Source organism: Drosophila melanogaster, chromosome 2R (genome assembly GCF_000001215.4).
Source record: "Drosophila melanogaster chromosome 2R".
Classification (NCBI taxonomy): domain Eukaryota; kingdom Metazoa; phylum Arthropoda; class Insecta; order Diptera; family Drosophilidae; genus Drosophila; species Drosophila melanogaster.
Genome location: NT_033778.4, coordinates 16,297,253 through 16,306,896, shown reverse-complemented (window position 1 = coordinate 16,306,896; position 9,644 = coordinate 16,297,253). Strand labels below are relative to the sequence as shown.

General features: G+C 43.6%; 1 long non-coding RNA gene across 2 annotated transcripts; it reads left to right on the top strand.

Moving 5' to 3' along the window:
- The first annotated feature begins 201 nt into the window (after positions 1-201).
- Positions 202-9,448, top strand: lncRNA:CR45232 (long non-coding RNA:CR45232). 2 transcript variants are annotated; one of them, NR_133126.1, is made up of 1 exon: positions 202-9,448. It is a non-coding gene; the product is annotated as a long non-coding RNA:CR45232 (long non-coding RNA). The 2 variants fall into 2 exon arrangements; NR_124572.1 differs by having other exon boundaries at positions 202-6,651.
- The last annotated feature ends 196 nt before the right edge of the window (positions 9,449-9,644 follow it).

Genomic DNA, 9,644 nt, shown 5'->3' with positions numbered 1-9,644 from the left:
AGACTCCTTCTCCAGCACCGTCATCATTATCCAAAACATGTCATTAGGCGGCCTCAAGATGCCCGAGTACCAGAATCCTGTTCTGCCGGCGACTGTCTTCGCTATCAACTTGGAATTCCAGCTCCCAGCTTCGTGGCAGCGACGCCAGCGGCGGAGCAGCAGCGCAGCAGAGCGTTGCGTGCAGCGGAAATTGGCCAGATACAGATACACTTCAACTCGGTTTCAGACTCCGCAGAGCCGCAGACGCGCTTACATCGATCGGTTTCGCCTAATAAAGCGACCGCGATCGCCACGCTAATTAAAATAATTGAAATTTCTCACGGGAAACGCGCATCGCGACACTTGCAGGGCATCCTATGTCCACTCTATATATCCCCATACCCCATTCGCCATCCCAATGCCATTCTACTTCCCCATCCTCTGCGATATCCGTTGCTAGTGCGGCTAATTGCAAATTGCAACATGGACATGTGGACATGTCCAACAATCGAATTGACAGCTGCTTTACCCCTGGCACATTTGATGGACATTAACATGGATCATCGTCCGTTGTCCCATTCGTGCTCCTCCACTCGCTGGCGCTGGCAAGGATTCCAGCATAAATGCATAAATTTCATTAGTCGCTGACAGGACGGTGCCAGCTAGTGTTGAGTCCCTAAATTAAGTGGACGGGTCAACTGAGTTATTCCAAGCTCTGATTGAGACCGTTAACCCATTGTTGGCCATATTCCTGGGCATACTTATGTATTTAATGTATTGATACTTTTATTTAATATTTAAAATGACACTATTCATATCAGTAAAAGATCAGTTAGAATCAGGTTGGTTTAAGGGGAAGCTTAGTTTTTCTCCATATCCTGTGATAATATCCTGTGATGATATTCTGATAAAAAAATAACAAATTTCCAAAATTTGTACATCAAAAGCACAATTTTCTGTTTCTTCCATTGGAAATAGTAAATTCATAGTAAAATATTAATAAAAGTATTCTTAATAATCTTTTTGATTTTTTTCGAAAGAAATGATGAACATAATAATAACATAATATTATTATTAACCAATTGTAAAGGCAGAATCGTAAGAGAAATATTGTTTAAATAGGCTTCAAGGATTTTCCAACTTCATTGCGATTTTACTGAAACCAAATCTCTTTAGTTCCCTCAGAAAATGGGTTAATGGTGCCACAGGAAATGGCGACCACAAATAAAAGTAACTAAACGCAGAGTTCCACAAAATATTGTTGCCTGCGATCGTGGATCGTGGCATGCGCACTCTGATCGAGATCGCAGCGACAGATAGCGGAGCAAAGTTACGATCATACATATGCATATAGAGTGGGGCCTCGATGCCCCAAAGAACCCCACCACCTTCTCCATATCCTCGCCTTTGGGGCCGTAAAGTTGTCGAAAATGATTTGCAGATCAAGATTTGTGCGCACAATTTATGTGATAACCCACTAAGAGCAGTGGAGTAAGACAAAAAAAAAAGTTGCAATACCAATGGTCCAGATCGGTCCACTCTCCCTGACCATGTCCTGCTCCTTCCGATCCTCCTACAGCGTCCAATTAGTGCGTAGACTCCAGTTTCATTCGAAATTCATGGACAATTGTTAGTGCCTCCGTGTAGCCGCTAATAATGACGCCTTTAAATGTGCAATAACAATTTTTGAGGCGCGCAAAAAGTGACTACTATATATATTCTCATATATATATATATATATTATACACTGCATTCGTGTGCGTGAGCTTAAGTACCGCCCATAGGCCAGCAAACCAGCTACTGCTGCAGTGACTCCCCCTCAAAAGCCCCCCAACTTCGCGTTCCAGACGATCTACAAAAAAGTTGCTCATGAGCTACGTGAGTTTTTTACTGATCAGCTAGCCGAGAGCAGAAGATTGACTTTGATCTGTTGGTGGTAATGGGTAATGGGTAATGGATAATGGGCCAGCCTGAGTGCACTTTTCACTTAGCCTGGCCAATTGGCATCCCAAATATGACTCATAAAGTGTGGTATCTACAAAGTTGCTTAAGTCACGTTACGTATACGCACCGTGTGCCCACAAACATCTCAGCGGAATTCAATGATAATATGATAATGAGCACGTTGATAGATTGCCTTGACATTTTATCATCGACTCAACTTTAAATGGAGCTGTTAAGGGGAGAACTTCATTTACTCGTGATTTTGTTAGCAGATTGCCAAATTAGGTGAAAATCCGTGCAACAACTATGCAATGTAATGCAGTGGGTGGAGTAAACATTGGTTGTCATGAGAATCACACCACCCACGACTTTTATCAATATCTGCGATAATGATGGATCCCAATGGAAATTTCTTTGTTTGTTGCTCACATTAATGGGAATGTAGTTGAGTCATTGATTAAACTTTCCACAGTTGCTAAACAGAAAAAAAGTACAAGAATATGTGACATAAAGTTACTTCTACTTTAAATAATACCATGTTTATAATTGAAAAGGTATATAAATTTGTATAAAATTGTTGTAACCTTTTCTACGCCCTGAAGGATTTATAACCCTGCTCCAGTCAAATGAACTGTCAATCTTGCGGTCGTAATCATTAATCAATTTAATGCACTGCGTTTGGCTGATTAAAATTGGGTGCATGTCCGCCTTCAGTCAACCAAATTAAGCCCTTGGGAGTGGCCCCAGCCGCCCAATTGAAATGCCAACTCATGTCCGGGGACATGGGATTTGGAGTTGGACCACAAGCTTGGAGGTTGGAGCTGAAAAGCCAAGACCGCCCGGTCGACAGGCGAACAAAGTGTGTGTCAGTTGCAGTCAAGTGGAGCCATAAAGCTCCACGATCCCACAGATCGACGGTGGCGATGTCAGCTACTGGCGATCAGTCACCGGCGAACGGGAATTGGATTGGGATTTGGATTTGGATATGGATATGGATGTGGTTTTGGATTCGGTTGTGGGCGGTTTTCGCTTTTGGATTTATGGCCTGCCCAACGTCAGCCTAATGAGCAGCCTGCATCCATAATGCCGGCCCAAAGAGACATTGAGCATTGGAAAAATACAGTAAAAAAATATATGGGTAAAATAGAAAAAGAAAAAAGTCAATTGGATTAGATTAGACGGCGCAGCTGTCGTGACAGGTTGAGCGCTGAGTTTGGAGCTAAGAGCTGGGAGCTTGGAGCTTGGAGTTTGGGAAACGGGCACGAATGAGAATTTATGGCCAATGCCAGCCGAGCTGGATCTTGGCCAGATTTAGAGCTCTGGCTGCGTGCAGGGAACGCAATATGTTATAATGACTTCATTACATACAAAAAATAAGCAACAGGAGTCGCAACGTAACGCTGGCTGGAAAATTGCAATAAAAAACGCGGCTTTATTTTGACTTTTTCCCTGCCAAATTTGGCCGCCTTGATTCGTCGCATAATTGGCAATTATCGTGGCAGATCGAAACGTGGGCGATATCCCCCATTTCAATAGCTATTTTTTTTGTGTGTGGGTTTATCTTTTGCTGCTTTTTCCTCGATATAGGTGGCACGCAATCCCTGCGGGTTGTCTTTGTATCTGTCAGGATTTATGCACTAATGCACTTCATTTCGGCTCATTGTTTATTGTGGCTGTGGGCATGGTCAGGTGCGGTTAGCGGCCATTTATTAATTGCAAAAACCATTCACTTTGCCTCCAGTTGCGCCGATTTAGCCTTAGGCCTCCAAGTGAATGGGACCGAAAAAAAGAAAAAACAAACATAGAGGAGAAACAAAAATACAGCCAAACTCCTGCACGCACATTTGCATTTTGTGGCTGAAATTAGCGTCTAATTGGAGTTTACACGCTGCATATTTTATTCGCAAATAAATTGTGTTTTTGCAGCGCCCGCTTTTTGGGGATTCGATTCGATTTGATTTGATTTGATTTTTCTATTTGCTGCTTTTTGCCTTTGCCAATTGCCATTTGCCGAATTTGTCAGCGTTTCTCGCTCTCTCAATCTGAATAGGCCCCAAGTCAAGTGCTGCGGGCCATTCACCACGCACCAATATTATTAAATCACAGCGCAAACACCTGCAATGGCTGCTCGACTTTGGCCTATGCGGCGTATGCGTGATTTATAATTGCGAGCCACTAACACCAATGCGTCGCACACACTCGCGTGCATTTGAACACACTCAGACACACACGCACACACACACACATACACCGGCACAGGTGCACGCAGGTAGGCGTGTTCATTAGACGGCCTTAAAAACGCACACACTCCAAAATGGCGACCATATCGCCATCGTGCCTCACAGCCAACTTATAAATTGAGCAACCAAGAGCCAATCTCGCAAGTGACACAAATCGCACGGGGCGCAGGTGGCGATCGCCCAGATTCATTCGATGAGATCACCACAAGTTCCCAGGAGCCCAATCGGATCCGCATTCCATTTGAACCTTATTGAATGATAACCTTAAATAGGTAAAAAAAAAATGATTTTGATCTAGCCTAAATCTACTATAAAAGTTATCAAGATAAAGATTAGCAAGAGTATGTAAAAAGTATATAGAACTGCCTTTGAAGATCTTCAATTTCGTGATATACAACCGAAATTCAACGCAAGAGACTAGTTAGTTTGAACTTTTTTTTATTTAAATGTAGATTGGTTAGCACATAAAATACATCCAATTCTTAGCCATTCTCTTCGCTGTTCTGGAAGATATACTATTTAAAGTTTCAATATTAAAATTTTGCATTTGCATTTGCATTTGCATTTTGTTTGCTAAGTATCTAGCTGAAATCTAGAATCTGAGTCGGTTTCATGAGAGCACCACAGTTATTTGTGAAATTCAAACTCAGCTACGAGATACTTTTATGGAATTCGCACCTGCACAATGTGGATGTATTTCAGAGATCTTCCCCAGAAATCGGATGCATGGCATGTCGCCAGCAGATGGAAGCATCTTAAGCATCTCCAGTTACTGCTGCTCCTGCTCCGTTTTCAGCGTGTTGAACAAGTGCTTGGGATTCGGTGTGAAGTGAAGTGGAGTGCATTGGAGTTATCTCTGAGCTGTGCTTTCGGTGGCTTCGGTGGCTTCAGTTCCACTGGCGAGTGACAGGCGGTGGCTACCAGCGGGCAGCTGGAAATTCGATACGCCATTTGCTGCTCCGACTAATCCCGACGCGATTCGGGATGCACTGCCCACTCTGGGCTGGCATTTTCCAATTAACTTCGCATTAGCCACCGCCCAAAGATGGGTTCCACGCAAATATTCATATTCCACTGCTGCCGGCTGTCAGTCGGAGCCATGTAACGTCATCCGGGAACATGACAGACGCGGTCTAATCCCGCATCCACGGCCATATCCGCGCCAGCGTTTGGCCAGCAAAATTATTAACGCCATTAACGGCAATAGAAATATTTGTGCAGGCCACTCGAAGACGCCCAGCCCCCCAACCACCCCGCTTAATAATATCCAAACGAGTTCCACGGAGGAAGGAGGAGAAAATTACAAGTCATGGCTACAAGCGCCTGCGACTGTGGCCCACAAATGTGACTAATGGCATTTCTGAATGCAGATTCAGCCGGGGGATATTCGATGGTCCCCAAGGGGGGCGGTGCAGCCAACTCCTTTGCAGTTCTTTAAGTTTATAGGCAACAATTTTTAACGCCTTGCCAGCGTGACCAAGGCTACACTGCCACAAAACTATGGAATTTGCAAAGTTGTAGAAAATGCAGATATTTATGGATATGTTCTTAGGTGACCAATCAAAATATTCCACTTCTTTATCCTTTAAAACTCATTAAACATACTTAAATTCACATATTTATTAATATCAGATCAATTAGTTTCTCCCAGTGCAGCGGATTCCGTGTGCGTGTGCTTTTCTGCAGCGTCATTAATTTTGCCATGAATTGACAAAAACATCATAAACTACTTGTTGAACAGAAAATCCACTTCGGGCGACAGCATCCCAGCATCTCGGCAATCCAGCCCACGCGCCAATGGAGCCAATATATAGGCCGGCGTAGCCAGAGATCGGGAGTTGGGTGTTGGAACTTGGGATGGATTTGGGAGGTGGAGATGCAAGATGGAAGATGCGAGATTGGAGACTGTTGCCGCCCGGCAGGCTCATGTTCGACGCTCCGTCTGTGGGGAGCGGCTGGCTCATAAATATGCCAATGACTTGGCCCCCATCCGCTGATCCCCCCTCCGATCTTCACCAAGTGACCTGCAGCTGGAGGGCTTATGCCAAATTAATGAGTCCAAAGAATGCAATCTCCGCCAGATCATCGTGCTGTGATTCAGTGAAGGAGTGGCACAGATTGCGGTAGTAAATTGGGCAAACCTATAAATGTAACTTATAGTCTTACTTACAAATAAGTATCCTTACCATAAGAACGCTATTTAAGTAAAGACCAGACTGCCTTAAAGAAACTCATCAATGAAATCCATAACATATAACATATAAACATAAAAACGAGAACCGTTTGAGATTACCTATCTATAACATAACTTTTTATATCTCGATCTATTAGATTTAAGATGCATCTTCACTGTTTTATAGCAGTTGATTGGAAATATTAGCGCTATTTTAACGAGACTTTATTCGCTTTGCACAAAATAAACCATTAAAAACAAACACTCAAATTAATGTGCTCTAATTTGCATAACTCGAGGATCCAGATGATGACCACTTGGTCGACTTGCCCTCTTCCTGCTGACCCACACGGCGTATGCTCAACGTTAATTAACGTAATGACGGCTGGGGGAAACAAACGCAGCACAATTTAAGCCAACAAACATTTACAAACAGGCAACAGCAATTGGATGTTTAATGGATAGCGAGCTGCGATCAATACCCTTGTCCCCCAGCACCAAATCCACCGACGGATCCCCAAATCGCATCTAGAAAAACAAGTAGCCGACAGAGAGTCGGGCAAAAGGTAAATCGAAGCCGAGATTAATAGCGATAAGGCTATTGATTAGCATTTTAGCCACCGCCATTAGGAGGAGGAGCTCTGCCCGCGGAGGCAGCACAAAATCTGTGGCCGCTGTAGATACTATCTACACCTGGACGAGAGGAGGCGGGATCGATATCGCTGGATCGTAAGGTGTTGCAGGCATGCGATGTGGAGATAATTCAAGCGGATGCTACATAGTCCAAAAACCCGACTCCCTGGCTGATCGCAAAATTAAGCGCATGCCGGCAATTTGCATAAAAGCAGTTTAATGTTTAAATGTTTTATTGAATCGGGGCTCGATTACAAGATCAGGGGGAGAAAGCAGCAATGGAGGCGACTCTAATTTGCAATGCAAATCCAGTGCTGATGCCGATGCTGCAACTAAACCATTTGAACCGATCCCAAGCCAATGAGATCCTCCAGTCGCGATGGCTATTTGTAAGGAGCCATCGCAAGCCGGTTTTTTAATTATGAAAAAAAAAAAACCGATAAGTTATCATGGGTAGAACGTGCGTGCACCAAAAGTGGGAAACGTTGCTCCAAAACGCTGATCAGTTGTCAATCAAAGGGGACGCTGATGCTTCACACTCGAATCTGTAGGAGATCGGCGGGTAGGGTTGGAGGACGGAGGACATGAAACCATCATCATTAGTCGCTGCCGGAGACATTGAGACACGTTTGATAGCAGCCGACGTGCAGCAGCAACAGTTGCAGGAAAAGCTCTAATTGCGGAATGGCAGCTGCGATCTGGAGTCTAAAGTCTGGAGTTCGGAGCTCACAGAGCGCGCTGTTCCAACTCCAGCTCCACATCGCAGTCGAAACCTTATCCAACTGTCAGTGGCAGTCAGCGGCGCAAAGTGACGCCTGATCTTGAACTGGTTCTGCTGGCCGAACGCTACGCGGTGGTCCACGGCCATCAGAATCCCAGACAGCCAGCCGCATATGCAAGTGGCTCCCGTCGCCGCACGATCATATCCAATCCATATCCATATCCATTCGCATTACCATTCCCTCTTGGCCATTCCAATTCTGATATTTCGTTACCAATTTTTCTGGCCCTGCTGTGACCAAATTGCGTATCGAGTGATCAACAGATATTCAGAGATTCGGGGTCCGCCGGGGTCTACCACATGCAGTGTCATTACTCGATTGGCGCAGGAAATCATAAATTAAATTCGATTGTTTGACAAGGCTCGCGAAATGTTTCCATTTGAGCCATAAGCGTCGCCCCACTCCAATGCGTTTATCTACACCGAGGAAAATCTATTAGCATTAGTTGAAAATTGCATAGTATAATTAAATTTATTGAACATTTGTGTAATGTAGCCAAATAACAAAGGCATATAACGTTATAAGGATGACAATTGATTGATAAAAACATCATATAGTGTATGATATGGGTGTAAGTATAAGTTTACCACCATCATACATAGGAATCTATCTATCTATCTATTTATCCATCTATCTATCTATCTATCTATCTTTCTCTCTCTCTATCTATCTATCTATATATCTATCTATATATCTATCTATCTATCTATCTATCTATCTATCTATCTATCTATCTATCTATCTATCTATCTATCTATCTATCTATCTATCTATCTATCTATCTATCTATATATCTATCTATCTATCTATCTATCTATCTATCTATCTATCTATCTATATATCTATCTATCTCTCTATCTATCTATCTATCTATCTATCTATCTATCTATCTATCTATCTATCTATCTCTCTATCTATCTATCTATATATATTAACGAATCTATTATCTTATCAATTGTCGAACTTATGGTTAAACTATTTCAATATTCTTTTAAAATGATAATACATTTTTTCTCTCTGCCGGATCGGATATCGCGGGCTCTACAATTAGTACTACATGCAACTGCAACTGCATCTCCAACGTCCATCGCACTGCGAGAGTCGGAGGATGCATCCAAAACGGGCAAGTGGCCGTCTAGCAGCTCGTACATTCGTGTAATGTTGGCCAATGCTCCCCCCCAAAATTGGCGTGCAGCGGAAAAATGAGACAACGTGATCCAAAGGCTCTCCAGCGATCTAGCCGCAGATTCCAGCTAGAGCTACAGCTACAGCTCCAGCTCCATGCAGCACGCACATAATTCATAAATGTTGCCACAGCTGGCGGGGATCGGCGGTATCTGCATCTGTATCGGTGTCTGCCGGCTTGGGAGATTCATAGGCACGCACTTGGTCGGTCCACTCTGTGCGCCCCGATCTCCTCCAGTCTTTGGTCTCTGCTCGCCGCATTGGCCATCAACACCAATCGCCAAATGGCGTTCGTGTGTGGCAAGTGACACACGAGGCGCTGCAGCACAGCTGGATGCGTTCTCCTCAGCCACTCGCATCTGGATCTCTGGACCAGGTGGATGTGGTGTGCCAACAATGCCTACAAATGGGGACCATCCATCAGTGCTGATGGAGCTGGCATTCCCACATCCCGGAGAGCTAAGATCGGGATAAGCCGTAAAGACATTAAATATAATCTTCACAATGAAAATGGATTTTTTTTATGGTGTCTCCTTTCAGTTGTTGTACACAGGATACACAACGGATAATGCTTAGGATTTACAAGCCATTATAATCAAACCAGGTAAATAGTTTATACATATATATATATGTAAATATGGGTAATGGGTAATCACAACTACTACACACTAATAGATTTAGTTATTATCTAGCGAAATTTCCTTTGAA